Source organism: Lathamus discolor, chromosome 3, assembly GCF_037157495.1.
Source record: "Lathamus discolor isolate bLatDis1 chromosome 3, bLatDis1.hap1, whole genome shotgun sequence".
In the NCBI taxonomy this organism is placed as follows: domain Eukaryota; kingdom Metazoa; phylum Chordata; class Aves; order Psittaciformes; family Psittacidae; genus Lathamus; species Lathamus discolor.
Genome location: NC_088886.1, coordinates 79,197,619 through 79,214,525, shown reverse-complemented (window position 1 = coordinate 79,214,525; position 16,907 = coordinate 79,197,619). Strand labels below are relative to the sequence as shown.

The following is a 16,907-nucleotide window of genomic DNA, read 5'->3' as shown; positions in this document are numbered from 1 at the left end:
GTTGCTGTAAACCAGTAGTAATTCCACTGAGCAGCAGAATGGAGTAATACAGTGATGAATGAAGCTCATTATCAAAGGAAAGGAAGAAAAGGGAGAGAAGTTTTGAAGCATTTCCTCAAGTAAGCATGGGACTAGTGGCACTGCTTGTGAAAGAAGGGATGCTGTCATGTGTTTTTCTTGTCTGTGTATTTGGCATGTATTAGAGCATTGAGAGACCTCTGAGAAAGAAACAAGCAGAGAAAAGATAAAGCCATTTCTGCAATGACTGTGTTGGACTAACATTGCTGAGATAACTAATGGACTAGAAAACTAATGGGGAAGCAAACCAGTCTGAGACAAACTTAATGCAGTCCTATATGCACAAAGGGCAAACTCAGATGAACCTCTAACGGTAGCTGTAATGAAGTTACTGTAGGCTTCTCCAACAAAAACACACAAATTTGAGTTCGCACCTTTAGCTGGTAAAGCAGAACATTCTGAGAAAGATTGAACAGCGAAAGCTGTTCTCTATAACGTTTACGTTACTGAATGTATACCAAAATGCTCCACAAGTTCGCAGTGATGTACTTCAAAGCTGAAAATTAATCTAAAAAGCAAACAAATATTACTGCCTTCTGGACAGGTAGGGGCAGAATTTGAGCTCTTTAAGGTGAACCATTATTTTTTCACTTCCATCATGGTGCCATCTCTCAATAAATCTGTCTGCTTGTGGAACTGCTTCCAATAGGCGGCTTTCTTTAAGCATATGAAGAGTATCTGTATACCTACTTGAACAGGTTTCCTGTATAAATTACTGCTGAGGTTTCTTAGCTGTTTCTTAGAAGAAATCATGGTGCTTCACCCTGTTCATATATTAAAGTGAGTGGCTGGTGTTTCTCACCAAAAGCAGTCTTACAGTAGGTTTTGGTTATCAGACCACTTAGTAGTTACTAAACCTAGTACCTTAACACAGTAGTTTGAATCATAGCCTTTGAAAAGTAATTACTTAAGATAATCATCTTTCTCTGTATTTTTTTGCAGGTAGTTTAGTCTAAGTCTTTGTAGCTGGGTAAACACTAATTTCATTCACATTTTCAGAATTACTTTTCTATTAATTTGAAGTTAAAATATATGAGAGACAAATCCACAGGACTAATTGCAAATCTGAAGTTCGAAAGCCTGTAATCTATCCCATTTTTAGCTCACTAAAATTCTGAGAATAAGTTTCTGAAGCACAGCATAATATCCTTTGGCAAATCAATATACATAATGAAAAGAAGGAAACTGTACACAGGAGCTTCAAGGCATTGTTTCTTAAACCTAAATAGAAGCTAAACCTAAAGTCAATACTTATTAATAATTTGCAAGGATGCTTGGAATAAGAATACTTTAGGCAAGCCAGTTACATTAAAAGAGACTGCTTGGGGCTCTCCAGCTTGCAGGTACCTGGAGCTGGGCTGACTCATTGCCAGATTCCCATGTGAAGCAGAGGGAAGCAGAGATTCTGGGAAATTCTCATCCCCAAAACAGCTCATGGGGTTTTATTTATGTTTATCTGAAATAACTGCAAAGTACTTCATTTGGACAGTGTGATTCTGGGATAACATTATATTTCAAGGTGTTTCAAATTCATAGCATAAGAATGACAAGCATTCACTGCCGTTTTTCCCAAGGGGGCTTCAGTTTTCATATCTTCTACACTTCTTACCCTAAGTATACAAATTTTGGCCCTATCTCAGAAGATATTAACAATATCAAAACTATGACTCATTAGACAACAATAGACTTGGTTATGAAGCTTCTAAACAGCAGTGAATCAGAAAATTAACTACCAGCCAATGATGCACCAGAAACTATTTCATGTACCCCCTTCCTGAGAGTAGCACACACACATTGCAGAACAGATCAGTCCACTTACATGATGTTAAGTGACACCTTCATCATTCAGGACAGCAGTGTTTGATTCTTGTAATTCTTCTCTTCCTCATTTACAGGAGGGAAAGCCTGCATGACCTATAGTTGCTTCCCTCAACAGCAATAGTTGCTATCTTTGCAGTTTCCTTTTTAAACTACCGTATTTTTAAGGAACTGTTTGAACAGGGGGCTTTTATTTATTGTTATATTGAAACCAAACCTTGAGCTAGTAAGAACAATATTATGGTAGTGCTCTAGTTCTAAAACCAGAGCTGATGTTTTCACAGGACACTTCAAATTGCTGCACGAAACTTCTAACTGTTGAGCACTGAGATGTGTGCAGAGCACAAAGCCCCAGTTACTCTGAGCAGCAAAGCAGCAGAAGGCTATTTTTCAGAGGTTATTGCTGATCATTAGGTTTTGGGTTACAGTTAAAACTCAGAACAGTGATTTTTGCAGGGGAGGGCAGGGTGGATCAAAATTACTGCCGCTTGTATTGCAGTGCAAACTAGCACAGAAACAGCGTTCATTTCAGAAGTTAATGATCTCCCGAGAGGAAGAGACAGCAGCCTTAATGCTAATATGACCTGATCAGCAGTTGTTCAGAAAGCCAAGTGAGAAGGAAATAACTAGACTTCAGGAATCTGGCAGAGGCAGATAGAAGTGCCCCAAAACACTTGTCTGGGTGTTGCACCCAGTTCTGTCTTCTACACGTATCCCACAGCTTTCTGTCTTCCTATGGCTCATGTTCAGCCCTTTGGCTGGAACCACCAGTGAGGTCACCCAGCAATTTTAGCTTATATAGTGCCATCTAAATAAAGACAACACTCAGCTCTGCTCTCTTGTCCTCATAAAATTGGCTTTCCTAAACTCTGACTGATAAAGAGAAAATATCTTGGCCATAGAAACCTTTTCAGAGATGATTCAGTCTTCACAAAGCAGTAGTTTGTACTTTCAAGAATCTCAGCAAAAGAAGCCCACCTTCTTTTTCCCAACATAAATCTATGGTCTCATCTATATAGAAGCCTCAGAGAGACAGATATGGTTTCCAGTTGCAGGAAACCAGACCAGCAATTCTGTTCCTTCTGGGCACAGCACTGCCATGTCCTTTTCTCAGCATATACTTAAAGAGAGCCTAATCTGTTGAATTTCCAGCTGTAGGGATGGTCATGTTCACAACGGACCACTGCCTTGAAATGCTACAAGTCCAAACATACTCAATCTGGGACATGCTGTAAAACAGATTTCCTCCACTGAAGTGGTCTTCCACCTGACTTTGTTCTCTCCTCAGGTTCCTCCTACTGCTATTACCAATGCAGCTCTAGAAAAGTCATGTCTGTATTAGGACACTGCCAAATTGTCATGTGAAGTATTAATTTGAAGGTCAGGAAACATAGTACTTAAACTAGTGCTGATGGTTCCTCAGTGGCAGCACTTGCCACGTTGGAATGGTAACAGAATAGTGACAAGTAGAGAGGAATCAATAAGAAAAACAAATCTGTTGCTGATATGGGCTCATGTAAAACATAAGCTGTCTCTCTGTTCACCACCCAGTCACTCTCCTCACTGCAGACCTTTGAAGTCTGTAATCACTGACTGTTAATTATATATCATCCCTGTCACACAGTCATACCCTGGTGATGTAGAGTACATGGAATATATAGGTACTCTGTTCCTGAGATAATGATGAAGAATAGTCTTCCCAGGATTAAGTTTTAAACCAGTTTTCCTTCAATATCATTCAGGAAGAGGCAGCTTGAGGATGCTTTCCTATTTGATGCTTGCATAATGAACGTACACTGGAATGGCCTTTCACAGCATTGCTGAAATTAATGCCCTAATAAAAGCAGCTTCTCCTCAATGGACTTTGTTTGCTTTACCCTGACTTTATCCTCAGGGGACTGAAATTTTAGCAATAATATTTGTATGGTCTTGAACTCTCTTGTTTTTGGAAAAAAAAGCACGTTGTTAAGTTCAGAGAGGAGTCAAAAGGTGTTTTCCTTTAGTTTCATTTTGTCATGTTCTAGGAGGAACAGTACTAAACAGCAGAAACCTCCCACAAAAAAAAAAAAAAAAAAAAAAAAAGCGGGCCACTAGAGCTTTTTTAGAGAACTTATTTCAACACTAATCTTTAAAAATATACATATAAAAAGTGTAATAATAATTTGGAGATTCTTGTAACAGTAGAACTTGGGTGAGCTGTTTGAAGCTAGGATTTAATACAATTTAGTTTTAAGTACTGCAAAGCACCAGCAAACTACAAGGCAGTAATGATTACTGAAGTGCTTAAACAAGCAAGCCATATGTAAGTGATGACACAATTGTCTTCTTTACCCGTCCTTTTAAAACACAGACATTATCTTTGGCAGAAAGATGCTTTCCCTCTGACAAATCTGTGAGCTGCTGGAAAAATTGACACTGATGTTCAGTAGGGAACACCGAGTCCTGTGGAGACAATGGGACATAAGACTTTCCTCCCTCCACCCCCCATTGTGCTTGTTGCTGGTGGAGTTCCAAGAGAATGTGGAAAAAAGATTATTTGGTTTCTATGGCCCTGAAGCAATCATTTCCAGTAGCCACCTAGTGAGCTTGAAGGAAGTCTGCTTGCTTTAATTTTTTCCCTGAAAATGATGATAAAACAAGTTAATAAAGGAACATGGTACTTACCCTTCATCAGGCTCAAATTCAGGAGTTTAAAACATATTCTTGACTTTACGCAGGCAAGTATTCCTCGACACCTGCACTCAGTTGCTTAATAGTGCCTTCCATATCAGCAGGAATATAAATGTGCTATGAGTGAGGCACATGCTTTAGGGTCCTGCTGAGTCATGTCCTTTGCATGTCACAATCATTACTGAAAAATGTGGTTGTGACCGTACACCGAGTTAGGGCAAGAGCATTTGTTATGGAAGGTAGAGTATGGTAGTCCATGAAGCTGCTGTGCATGTGAATGGCAGGGTGGGGAAGGACTGCCAAGCATTTAGACCTCTTACAGATTCTGCCATTTCTGGAGGCATACTAGGTGCTGGAAGCCATGTATTTTGAAAGCAGTGTTATTTCTTCAGGTACACTGCACGCATACACACAAAATCTTGATTTCTGCCAGGTACATGATGGCATAACCACATAACCACCACAGCAACATAACAAATCTGTTTTTTAATGGAGTGCTTCGTACATACTGAATTCAGTATGAACCCAGATGACATAATGTCTTTCTCCATTTGATAGTAGTATTTAGGCCTCTAGTATGCAGTGTGTGTGCTAGTTGATGCAAAATCTACTAAAATTAATATGCTCACTTCAGTAAGCTCTGGATTAAACTTCAAAGTCAGTTTTGTTTCTGAAGTTTCAGTTTCAATAGAGATTTCTGTAATGACAGTGGAAGAGAAAAATATAAAAGATAAAACCACATCTGCAATTAAGTAGTAATGCGCAGCTATCATTAAATGGCACGGCTTGCTTTCCTTCCCATAGAGATCTTTATATATGAAAAAAGGCACCTTCCCTCTCACCCCTTCAAGAAAATTGTTTTAGCTTTTAGTTTCGTTGAGCCACTGTAGAAAATGAGTATATTTCATTGTAAACAGCAATGTGTTTTGTTGCTTTCAACTGCCAGAAGTAGATGCAGAAGAGAATACAGCAGGAACCATATTCCAGAAACTATGTACTGTCTCTCCACTTGCCTTCATTTGCTCATGATCATATTATTAGCCTATAATTACTAAGTCCAGTTTACTCATAATGACAGTTCTGCATTAAGAATAACCTTTCTCTGTCTGTGCTGAGGGGATCTATTAAAATATTAAATTGAAGAGTAAGTTATTCTTGTTTTGCCACTTCACAAAAATCTTTCCTTTGCTGCTTTGAAGCCCACTCCTGTAGATCAACTGTAGGAGAAGTCTAACTGGAATCAGCAAGGGTAGCATGTGAATGAAGCTTCTACCATACGTATTTGTCAAGATAGCAGGGGTTGAGCCTCTGAACACACTGAGCCACATGTACTAGCCTATTCTCTACAAATAAATTAATTATAAGTAAAAGGATACATAAAAGAGAACAAATAATACAAACTAAATACAGAGGGAGATTGTGACATCCATAAGATGATCAAAAGCATGGGTACTTGTATTTTTGAAGAAGTTTAGATAATTTTCTTACAATTACTCTGTTAATGTTAACAATAGTCTAAATTTCAAACCCACCAGAGTATCTTCATTCTAGATTTATAGGAAGCAAGCCTACATTTAAAGCTGCTGACTAGCACTCTAAGTTTATGACAAATTGTATTTGTAACACACGTCATTTCAGCTCCAGTGCTATAGTCCTGGAATTGGACTAATGCCTATTACCAGAAAAGGCACTTTGTTTTACAAACAAAACACTACTTAAAAACTCAACTTCTTTTTCTTTCTTTGTTTTCCCCAAGACACAGGAAGCTTGATCCAGCAATGAGTCAAATCTGAGATCTCATGAGAATGTGCCAAAAGGAGTAGCAGCACTCTGTTCTTGATTGTTGCAAGACTAAATACAACACTGTTTAAGCCAGTTCTTCTGGTCATTTTTCCCTCCCAATTTTTAATTCTGAAAGCATTAGATAACTATTTAGTTTTCAGCTACTTGGTTTTCTTGCTTGAACTAGTAGTGCAGCACACTAAACACAAACCATTGACACTGGTTTCATACAAAAACATGACCATGGTTCTTGAGCCATGACAGTAGTCTTAAAGTTGGACTGCAGAATATTTGAAGCTGCCTCACATTGGACTGACTATGCCAGTATAGTCTGACCTTTGCCAGTTTTTCTGTGAATCTTTAAAATGCATTTTAAATCAAGTTATGCAGCACAGAAAGCTGTCATGACCATTTACAGAACACAAAACCACCAAGATTATGTTACCTAAAGAATGCTGACACCAAAGCCCAGTGCCACTCTCCCTAGCTACAGTGTTAGCTAAACCCAAAAACTGATGCTGCTTTGATTTTGGATTAAAAAAAAAAAAAGAACTGGGTCTCACTGTTGTGATTCAATGCTTGATGTCTTCAAGGCAGTTGACATTAATCCTTTCAGGAAAAACTATTAATCTGGTCAGACACGTTTTCAATATCTAAGTCATCACTACTCCAGCAATGTCTTAAGACTTAGAAAAAGTCTTATTAACTTTACTCAAACTAGTACAGCTCCTTTTCCAGGGGTCAGATCTTTTCAACCACAGTCAAAACAGATTCAGATTCTTTTTCTCTAATGTTTAGATATGCCAAAACATTTAGATATGTCTAAAAACATTTAACGCAGAGATGGAATCAGGATAGATCATCTTGCAGAAGAAAGGAGCAAGCATCTTTTAATTAAGGAAATAAAATCTTCTAATGAGTTCAGAGGTGGAAGTTTATTAGATTAAGGCTGCAGAACAGGAATAGAAAACAAGGTGTGCCCTGAGGATGGCCTTCTAGTGGAATAGGAAGACATGTTCATGGAGCAGTTAGCACAGACAAGCCTATTGGGTACACAACATTCAGTTTGTTAATAGAATCTGTCTCTATTGATTGACACTTCTCATATGATCAAGATGTTTTATTACAATGTTGGTGGTTTTACCAGATAGATTAATGGTCAATAACCTGAAAATAAATTATAACCTCGCAGTTTACCTGGTATAAATCTGAAAAATACATGCATTTCACTTTGTATTGTCAAGCATAAGTTACCATGCTCTTTCCAGAGTGGGATATCTGTTGTGGGACTGCTTTGTTTCAGGATTCCTCTCAATGGTTGCACATTAACTAAAATCAACAATGGTATTTTCTTATAGTTCCTTACTTAGAACATTGATTTGTACATTCAAGTCTAAACTGCACACCAGAGAGACTGCAAATTTCAAATTGCAATGTTAAACTTCCTCCAAAATACCCTTTAAGTATTTAGAATTACTTTAAGAAACACACAGACACACTTTAGAGGATAGACACCCCATCTATGCAAAGCCAAAGTGCTTTCTTCTCCATATGAGAGAGGATGGTCTAAGGTTAAGGCAACAAGGTATGGATCAAGTAGCATTAGGTCTGACATAGCGCTACAGTAAGAGATTGAATGGACCTGAAGGACACTGCAGGTATTCCTTGCAGTGATGCTCTGAGGGGTCAGTCACAGATTTGCCTTTCTTGTGCGCTACAGTTTTTACCTTCTATTCTTTCTTCTGGCTACTGAAGCCCTTTATTCAGGTGGAGATTTACTGAAGATGGTGTGTGGAATTGGGCTAATTTAACTCTTCAATTAGTCCTGTCTCTCACTGTTTTCCTCCAGAGCTAGCAACAAGTAGCAAGACATTGGAGAAGGGTATCAGAGTGCGTACCAATAGAGACAAGAGTGAACCAATCCTTGAGGTGATGAGCATCCTTTATCCAGATGGAATTACAATAATGATTCTTCTTGGACAAGACAGGACAGATACAGCTATAAAAAGCCACAACTTTTGAAATTCTGCTAATCTAATTGCTCTTGTGAGCCCAATTTGGTTATGCTGATGCATATATATTTGAAAATCATAATAGAAGAAAGGCACAAAGTGAGCAACTGATGTTTTTAACCTTGCACTGTCTTGCCCTCACTTCTTTCTTGAGACAGTTGAAGGGTTAGCTACATCTGGACTGGAATTGGGCTCTTATTAACTGGAGATACTGCTCTACAGAAAGAGTTTTAGCTACAAACTTCTATTTCAGGGTGCAGTTCAAATATATCAGAAGGATGGAAGGAATCCTCAATTTGAAAAATACAATTAAGATGTAGAGCATGGGCTTGCATCACAGAGTGGTTTAAAATGTAGTTCAAGATTGTTTCAGGGTAATTAAGACCAAAGGATCAGAATCATTTTCAGACAAAATTAAAGAGGTGGAAAATGCACATGATTATATGTTCACTGCTTTAATAGAAGAAAATAAAGGGTTTGACCTGAAGAGAAGCAAAATGGAAACTCATCTGAAACAGACAAGTGTCACTTGAGTCAGGTGCCTGAAGGAATTGGCAGTGTCAAAAAGCTTTCTGCTCCCACCTCCTCCTTTGCAAAAATGGATGGCAGATAGGTTGAAGCAGTGTTTTAGGGAAAATTCAGAAGGTATGAGCTAGGAGAATGCCTGAAAGGAAGTTTCTGAGAACATTAAAGTAGTTCAATTTGACACATTTAACCAATTTTCATAGTGACATAGGTTATAAGAGATTCTTTTTATCTTCAGCTATGGCAATTTTCATATTGTACAATAATGTACCTGAAATGTCTTGGAAAAAAGCTCTAGCTATTTGTCATTCATACATCCCTCTTCCCAATATTCAGACTCTGACTAGATTAATAGTCCTGCTCCTAGATTTCCCTCACTGTTGTGTGCCTGGGAAAAAGTTAGAGAAATTGCTATAGCAATAGAGAATTACCTCTGCAAGGGTAAACTCTTGAACACTCCTAATATTCAAGCATTACATATATGGAAATCCCCTGGAAGATCTACTGGTGCAAGATGATCAGCCCAGTGATACTTCTATCCTTTCCAGTCTTCAGCTCCTAGATAGAATCTTTGAGTTAACCAACAGCTTTGGTATATTGGTGCCATTCTCAGTGAAAGAATTCAAAGCTCCTTCTCATGTGCAATTACTGCAGATAGACACAAGCGCATGATCTTTTTTAAACCATGGTTGGATTTTACCTGGAAATCTGTGGCATTCACCGAGCAGGCATCCTTATTGCAGCTTAAGTGCAGGGGCTCCCAACATAAGGAGGACATGGACCTGTTGAGGCAAGTCCACAGGAGGGCCACAAAGATGGTCCAAGGACTGGACCACCCCTCGTATGAAGACAGCCTGAGAGAGTTGGGCTTGTTCAGCCTGGAGATGAGAAGGCTCTGGGGAGACTTTATAACAGTCTTCCGGTACTTGCAGGGGACATACAGGAAATCTGGAGAGGAACTTTTTACAAGGATGTGTAGCGGTAGGAAGAGAGGGAATGGCTTTAAACCCAAAGAGTGCAGATTTAGATTAGATATTAAGAAGACATTCTTTGCTGTGAGGGTGTTGAGACTCTGGCACAGGTTGCCCAGGGAAGCTGTGGCTGCCCCATCCCTGGCAGTGTTCAAGGCCAGGTAGGATGGGGCTTTAAGCAACCTGGTCTAGTGGAAGGTGTTCCTGCCTATGGTAGGGGGGTTGGAACTGGATGAGCTTTAAGGTCCCTTCCAATCCAAACAATTCTGTGATATAATATGAAGTCTGATGTTCCTTACACATCACATTTATTGTGTGACATAGCAAAGGGTGCCCTTGCAATACTGTCCTTACAGACATCCTGTGTTGGCAGACAGTAACCCTGAACTATGACAGAGTTTCCATATAGGCCACTTCTCCCAAGACAAGAGGAAGTGACTTCAAGTCTTCCTCTTAGAGTCAGCTTTGAACAGACAGGCCCTTCATCCTACATAAAACCTCAGAGATTATGTCTTTTCAGCCTAATTGGAATGGAAAATTAAGTCTTAACTAACAGGAACATAAAGGAAAAATATTTTCTTGAGTTCCCTTCCAGTGGTATCTAGATGATCTTGTTCTGGACAGTGAACATAAACTTGATATTTCAATTTGATATTAACTCAGCGATAAATGATGGCATGAAAAAAACAAGCAGCACATTGTCATTTCTGACGCTACTGCAGCTCTATGAAAAGGCAGCGAAAGTGACTTAAAACTCCTGATGAGGAAGGAGAGACAAAACCTAGAAGCCATTTGATATATCTGCTATTATAAAAAGATTTACTGGTCTTGATTTTTAGTAGTTTTCCTGGACCAAAATGTGCACTTTGTGCTTCGAAGTTAGACATGCTGAATTAGCATTATAGTTTCAGCTGGTCTGAGCAACAAGACTTGTAGAAGAATGCAGATAATTAAAGTATGCTAGCAAGTATTAAGATGAGCATTGTAATACCTAGGCTTAGAGGTTGAAATTAGAAGCACAAGAAAATCCCAGTAAGTTACATACCAGGTCAGATGAACAACTGGAAAAGCAATATAGAATTTCTGACAGTCAGTTTCATGCTGTCTCCTTGCCAATAAAGCCTAATTTTCTTTAGTACAAAAGGAGTACAACTCATGCCTATTAATTTAAAATAATTTAATGGCCGGTACTACTTTAATGCAGCCACACCTGGAATGATATGTTAGTGTTTAAATGGGAGCTTAATAAAATGAGTTACGGAGAATAATAATGAGAATAGAGCAAATGATGGGGAAAGAGGGAGGATGATAATCAGACGGAGGGGAGAGAGAGTTGTCTGTTGGGCCAAGTAAGAAATCATAAAAGCAATGGATATTCTGGAATACAGATGAGGGAGTAAATTGGATGAATAGGTACAGATTTTAAAAACGCAAATATGAGGTAAAAAGAAAAAGGGAACGGAGAAGGACAAAGCAAAAGTGGTTGGTGAAAAAATCGTGGGGAAGTTTTGTTGACTGAACAAGTACAGTGACTGTAAAAGAACAAGTTTGACAGAGTGAAAGACTTAAGTAGTACTTGAAACCTTAGGAGACATTTTAACAGGGAAGACACACCTTGAAATTTATCAGAATCAATTTTGATGAGGATTTCAGTTTGTACAGTTGCAGCTCGGGAAAAATAAACTCTGAACTCGTGTAATTATGACTTCACTCCTGAATCCCCTGAAAGATATTGTTGATAATTGGTACCTTTGATACCAATACCTTTGGTATTGTAGGTAGAATTTTTACAGTATTAGTTTATCAGTTTCGGTTAGGAGCCTGTATATTCCATCGGTTAGAAGTAAATGTGTAAAAATCATTCATGCAGGCACAGTCTAAGCAAGGTAATGACACTCCTGAAAGCTTCTGTATTGCCTAGCACTAGGCTGTCAAAGTACACATGGTGAATGCTTCAATAACTTAAGTCAATGGATTATCTCCCTGAAATAGAATGCATGTTCTTGTATCTTCTGGAATACCATGCATAGCAGCTGACACACTGAGCAGGAAGCTGCCAAAATTCAGTGACAGGAATCATTAACTATTATTAGTTGCACTGCCCCCACTATCTTAATGTATATGAAGATGCTTCTTGGCAAATACTGCCAATCCAAAGATGTTGCTTTGACCCACATCTCTGAATTGTCATCTTTACAGTAGTCCACTTGAGTGCAGTGGTACACTTGGCTATCCTTTGGATACCTGAGAGTGATACTGGAGGGGAGTAGGGAGGGCACATTATGAAAATAGTCCAGCATCCCGGTTTAAAGTTTACTATGCCTGTAGAGGGTGAATACCTTGATACTAGTTAGGTATCTTCAAGTCATTAAAATCCAGGTTATTAAATTCAGTTTAAGAACAAGTAGCAAGGTTGTTCATACAAAATCCAAAATAGATAACTGGATTACATACAAAGCACTTACAGACAGCGGACAGAAATAAGAGGGACGATACAAAATCTTATTGCAAGACCAGAAGTTCCTTCTGCTTCCCTTCTATCCAGTAGCAATTAGCTAACAGCCAATGTACTGTTAGATTCTTAACACAGATATTCAGAGATCTGGTTCATTTGCATAACTTTTGTCCTGAGGGAATCAAGGAGCCTAGTATTGTGAACCCTCTTTTGTACTACCAACACACCGCTTGGGGAGTTAAGAATCAAGGCTTCTTCCTCACTCCACCCTGATGAGAAGGATTTCATAGTATTCATTCAGTTCCAGGTAACTTCGGAATTCCTCCCTCTTTGTCACTGAGCACCCCTTTATGCTTTCAAAGTGTTCATTTCCTTTAGGCCTATCTAGGAGCAATCATCACCTGCCTAGACAGTAAACAGGTTAGGCTAATGGTACTCCAGAGGAGTTTTAACTTGCTGTAATGTAAAACACCTTTTTTTTCCCCCAAGCAATTCAAGACCCAGGCTGATGTTTCTTTACCACAGAGCTAAACATACAACCTGATATTTCATGTGCTATGCAACCTGCCAGTCTGATTTGATGTAATTTCATAATCCAGTTCACTTGCAGTTTATCCAAGGCCTTATCTGAAATCAAACGCTGCAGCATTTTGTCAAAGTGGGTTTGGGAAGACTACTCCTTCTGCCCCCAAACACTTTCCCTCCAGAAATTGTTTTTGGGGACAGTATGATCTTGCAACCCCTAGATTTGATATCTAACTTGAGGTGGCACCCCTCAGCCTTGCATGGCTTTAGCTATTTATGATCCATCACTGGCAAATTAAATTTTCAATTATCTAACACATTTCTTAAACACAGATACACACTTTTAAGCACACTGTGTTACATTTATTGCTTGATAAGAGTGCAACAAATTTACCATAACCCTTTTTAGATGCAGGTGTTTGATGAATCTATTTGGACAGCTAAGTTATCTTCTGCTCTACCACATTCACATCACTATCTGTTGTTTAACATCTATAACAAGAACAGTTCTAGAGGAAATGATGTAATGCAATTGTTTCTGTTTGAGCTTCTGAGTCTACACTATTAACACTGTACATGAATAGTGGGAAAGTAGTTAGGACGTGTCATTAAAGACCGGTGACTGAACACACTAACAGGAAGTTTCTCATTCATTACTGATTAACGCACCTGATTCAGGTATATTCTTCACTTATTTTGTATGTGTCTTCTCTTTTTTTTTTTCCTGATCATCCAGCAGGTCTTATACTTACCAAACTGTGTATTTTACAAAGTAGACAATACAAGCTGCTGAGTGCATTCAGCATGCAACAGGCTTTCGTACCACCTCTACGACGTTTAGAGCTAATACTCAACCCTTCTGTATGAAAAAGCTACAAAACTTGCAACACTTCTGAATTAATACAGGAGATGGTCCAATGTGTTTATTACATCTGATATCACAGTTCTCACTTATGAACCAACCAACTTCCTGGGAGAATATTTTATGCCCACGTTTTAATCTGAAAATACAAAGCTAAATTTCCAGTTTATTGCCTCTGCTCACAAGCTGAAGGAATACTCTCTCTTTGCTCCACCTGATGCTTCGTAAACAGTCTGTGGGACAGGAAAAGCTAACTGACTTCCTATAACTCCTGATTCAACAAAGTAACCAAATTCTGCCCTCAGGTTTACACCTACAGGCTTAGAGTTAGGGAGTTTGGCACAGACTCAGATTCTTGCTCTGCATCTGCAATTTTCTTAACAGTTCTGTAGAAGTCTATTCTATTATTTCACCATGTCACTGATAGCATTCTGTCTGCTTGGCTAGGATAAACAGAAAGAAATGAAACATCCTGTTACACTTACTGGCTGTCCTGGAGATGACTGGACTCTTGTCTTCACAGGGGGAGAAGAGGGACTAGAGATTTTACTCTAATTATATGCAAAGGATTCCGTAAGCCTCTTATCCACAGCATTGCCACTGAAGACTACTGGGGTAACATCTTAGGGACAAGGAGGTCCAAACCACATGGAGAATGCTTATTAAATGAGATTGCTACCAGGAACTGGCCATGAAACACACCATATTTGGGAAAAGGCTTGTCCCAAAAACTGCCTCTCTGATTGCTTGTAGCAGCTTTGTGGATTTCCTTGGAATACTTAACAAACAAAAGACACCAAAGCTGCAAAGGACATGGTTATGGGTTATGTAATTGTGAAGTAACTTCTGCGCTACAGAAATAAGATTATGATAGTAGTAAATGGCTTCCCCCCCTTTTTTTTTCTAGCATCAGACAATAGAACATCCAGTATCAAATAATCAAGAGTTGACTTGTTTCCCAGGGCTTTTACATCAGTTCTGACAGGAAGCAATTACAGGTAGTTTGTTCGGACACGATACTAATATTACCTGTGTTTCTGCTGGAAAAACTGCATATTTAACTAAATGGAATTATTATGATAAACTTTAGTTATCAGCTGTATATATCTAAGAGACCAAACTTGTCAAATATCTTTCTTAATAAGCTGCTTCATCATTGCAAGGGAAGTTTAGATAAGTGTGTTTGCAGTTTAACACAGCAACATTCAAACGAGGGCAACTGATCTGTAGATTACAGTTATTTGTACAGGTAACAAACAAACTCTCCTCATTACAAAGCCGTATCGTTCAACTGGGATAGAGTTACACAGCTGAAAAGTGACATGGTTGGAAACTAAAGTCAGGCTATTCTGTGCCATGTTTCAAAGTCTGTTTTCAGATGTTCTTAATCTAGTTTTAAGTTTTCACCATTACATTTGCATTATTCTCAGAAGCTGTTACCATCCAAGCATGAAGCAGCACTTTCTTCACACCAGCAATAAACCCCCTTGGCCTCTATACCTGCCAGATTAGCTGCATCCAGTGGAAAGCAATGTAGCCACTGGGCAGAAGGTCAGTCTGGAGGAACAGTAGCTGCAGTTGGCAAAAGGGATCATGTTCTGCTAGTCAGAAGAGAGGCACTTAGGAAAGAATGATCCTCCACCCAGGAGAGTCTCAGTACTACATGTGAGAGCCTTGCCTATCCAAGCCCTTCTAAGGGCATCAGTGTGCTTTTGAGTTTTATGGTCACAGAATCGTAGAATAGTTACGGTTGGAAAGGACCTTAAGATCAAGTTCCAACCCCCCTGCCATGGGCAGAGACACCTCACACTAAACCATGTCACCAAAGCCTCTGTCCAGCCTGGGCTTGAACACCGCCAGGGATGGAGCATTCACAGCTTCCTTGGGCAGCCCATTCCAGTGCCTCACCACCCTCACAGTGAAGAACTTATTCCTTATACCTAACCTGAACTTCCCCTGTTTAAGTTTGAACCCATCACCCCTTGTCCTATCATGTAATTATAGAGTTAAATAATAGTAACATTTCATTCCCCTAGCTGGATAAAATACTAGAAATCTGATGCAACTGTTTTGGGAGGGCTTATTACATATCTACAAGGCAAAGATAACAGATCAGCATTAATTATCAAGACCTCATTTAGATAATCAAATTTACCTTTCATTATTGCTCCACTGCATTCTCTGTATAGTTTAACATCTTGCCATGAACATCTTAACATCATTACAAGAAATTATATTATCTATGGTAGAATTTTTTAAATTATGTGAAAAATTAATGTGAACATACCTACGTACAGAGCAGTTTAGTACTCTGAGGAGTAAAAAGTATCATTATGACTACAGAGCAGTTGAGAGAAAAATCTTTTGAGTAGTCCTCCTAAGTACACTCATAAGACAGAAAATAATAAGAAGCTCACTAGAAATCCACATTTTACATGAGCTGCCTCCTAGGTGCTGGACTTTTATTTCAGGCTAAAGCTGATGTAGCTGAAGCTTGCAGACCTATAAATTTTCTGTCTAAATAACTCTCAAAGCTCTTTTCTGAAAAGGGTCAGAAACTTTTTCTTTCTTGCACAAAAAATACTTGTTTTTCTAAGGGTGATTACAATTACTCTGTCAAACTCACAGGGCTTCAGCACAATCTAATTGCAAAAATTGACTGACTGAACTAAGAAATGGATAAGGCAGAAAAATGCAAGTATCTGCTATAAACAGTAGTTTCGTTTCTAGGTGATGCAATAGCTAGGAAGAATAGGACTGCTAGATGCAGGAGACTTTATGTACAAACCCTGAGGTAATGAGCGACACACATTTTAATGCAGATAAATGCAGAAAAAAGACCAATGAATAGATATTTGCTGATAAGAAAGAAACACATAGATGTGAATGCAGGGGAGATAAAGAGAGACACATCTTGCGTTCACAGTACACCTAAAATGGCTAAAGTGATTAGGGAGAACATCACTATGTAATGAGGTATGTAATGAGCAGCAGCAGCACTGGTCTGATTTTATACTCTTTTGGATCTCCCTTGAATACAACCCTTTGTCTGAAATACAACACAAAACAGACCTTAGATGTAAATATGTTTCAAAATGCTTTGGAAGAAAACCAGCAGCTCTACAAGAAATTCCTCACAGTAAACACAAAACTGTTACTTAGGGCTTGAATTCTGAAGAATTAGTAGTAGTACTTGTAGTAGTACAATT

At 38.8% G+C, this 16,907-nt stretch overlaps 1 protein-coding gene and 1 long non-coding RNA gene across 2 annotated transcripts in view; one reads left to right on the top strand and one right to left on the bottom strand.

Moving 5' to 3' along the window:
* The window catches only part of SLC39A10 (solute carrier family 39 member 10), a 51,123-nt gene extending 46,542 nt beyond the window's left edge, over positions 1–4,581 (bottom strand). The window contains exon 1 of the mRNA XM_065669954.1: positions 4,561–4,581. The gene's annotated coding sequence lies outside the window, so the exon portion shown is untranslated. The remainder of the gene's footprint in view (positions 1–4,560) is intronic.
* Positions 1–16,907, top strand: part of LOC136009757 (uncharacterized) — a 35,727-nt gene that overhangs the window by 8,952 nt on the left and 9,868 nt on the right. The gene's annotated exons all lie outside the window — the stretch shown is intronic.